General features: G+C 39.2%; 1 non-coding gene across 1 annotated transcript; it reads right to left on the bottom strand.

The window, feature by feature from the left end:
* Nucleotides 1-565: 565 nt before the first annotated feature.
* Nucleotides 566-672, bottom strand: LOC141589230 (small nucleolar RNA R71). Its single transcript, XR_012520179.1, has one exon. It is a non-coding gene; the product is annotated as a small nucleolar RNA R71 (small nucleolar RNA).
* Nucleotides 673-2004: the final 1332 nt, after the last annotated feature.

The raw sequence follows: 2004 nt of genomic DNA, 5'->3' as shown, positions 1-2004 counted from the left end.
ACAAGGTAACTTGTTACCCATTGATCACGAAATTGAAAGGACTTTGACAAACAATAGAAGACTTGCTAGAAGAACTTTGAGAGGTATTGGTGAGGTTCTAGATATTAAACCAAACACTATTGAGTTCGTCAACCCTTTTCCAAGAGAAGGTGAGGAGAACCCAACACAAAATCCAACACAAAATCAACCCACAATGCCTAAATTTTCATCACATTCCGTACCAACCGAGGAGAACCTAGCCAATGGTACTCCCACACCACAACACTTAACCGGAAATTTCATTGCAAAATCCGCATTTATCCAATTAGTCAAAAGAAGCCAATTTGGGGGAATGCCTAGTGAAGACCCTCACTCTCACATGGAGACTTTTTGTGACTAGTGTGATGCGATTTCACAAACCGGTGTAACTCAAGACCAAATTCGATGGGTCATATTTCCTTTTTCTCTAATTGGCACCGCAAAACAATGGTTGAAAGGCCTTGATAAGGCTACTCTCGGAATTGACTCTTGGAAGAAATTGGCTCTAGCTTTCTACAAAACGTTCTACCCACCGGAAAAGACTAACATGCTAAGAGCTCAAATTACGGGCTTTAAGCAAAGAGATGAAGAATCTTTGTATGAAGCTTAGGAGCGATTCAAAGGGATTTGTCGCTCATGTCCTCATCATGGACTTAGCGAGTGGTTCTTGGTACAAAAATTTTGGAATGGTCTTTATGAAGACTCAAGAAACATTCTCAACATGGGATCAAATGGTATGTTTACCGAAGTTGACGATAATCAAATTTGGAACAAGATTGAGGAAATGGCGGTCCATAATTCACAATATAGTAGGCCTCGCAAGGATACTAGAGGAGGAAAGCATGAAGTGGAGTCTATTATTCAATTGGGTGCTCAACTTAGTGCCCACATTGATACCATCAATTTGAAGTTCGAAAAAGCGATGGCTAGACTTGAAGAAGCCTCAAAATCACCAAAGGAAAATGTTAATGCCATGACGGCATCTTCATCAATCCCAAGTGGGATATGTGAGAATTGTGGAACTTTGGGACATGACCAAAGTGAATGTAGGGGAACAAATGAACAAGTGAATGCTTTTCAAGCATACAAGAGTGGTACCCCTTATTCAAATTATTACAATGAAAACACCAAATTCCACCCAAATCTCTCATACAAAAGCCAAAATGTTCAAAACCCTCACCATACACCCCCACCTCCCATGAGAAATGATACGTGCATTTTATATAGTCTTTTTAGCCTATTTTATGCACGTATTTCTATGCTTTTATCGTGGTTTTATGCTACGAAATTCCTCGAATATGCTACTTTGGTGTATTTTGTCTTAATTACAGGAATGGACCATAAAGTAGTGAAATCAAGCCATTTACTGTCTGTTTTGCATGCATTTGGAGGAAGAGATAATTTGGAGCGGGAATATAGCTGTCTTGGGATGCGTGAAGTTGTTTCGGGAGCTAAAAGGACAAGTCAAAGTCAAACTAACGTGAATTGTAGCTGCTGAAGTCAAGATCCACTCGATCGAGTGCCTTTCTAGTCGATCGAGTGGTTTAGGATTCAATAACTGGTCGATCGAGTAGTTTATTCATTCGATCGACCAGTTCCTTATATGCCTTTACTCGATCGAGTGATTCAGTTGGTCGATCAAGCGGTTTCTGGCTGTGTTTGCTCGATCGAGTGGTTTTAATCCACTCGATCGAGTGGATTTTGCTACGGGCTTGGCTTTTTAGGTTTAATTCCGTCATTAGGTTTAGCTAATCCTATTTTCTTATAAATAGGAAGTCAGTATGTCATTGTAGACTCTCTCACACACTTTACTTTGTTCCCTTTCACTCTGGTTCGAATATACTGTTACTTTGGTTCTTCATTTTCGGATCTTTTAAATTCAGTAATTCTTTCTTCCTTTCTCTCCTTTTAATTTAATGTTTATTATTCTTATTTCCTTTATGCTTGTTTCCCTTATTTCCATGTCTAGCTAATCTTGTAGTGTGT

Source organism: Silene latifolia, chromosome 6, assembly GCF_048544455.1.
Source record: "Silene latifolia isolate original U9 population chromosome 6, ASM4854445v1, whole genome shotgun sequence".
Lineage (NCBI taxonomy): Eukaryota > Viridiplantae > Streptophyta > Magnoliopsida > Caryophyllales > Caryophyllaceae > Silene > Silene latifolia.
Note: the sequence above shows the minus strand (reverse complement) of the source record. Positions and strands in the feature narration are given on the sequence as shown.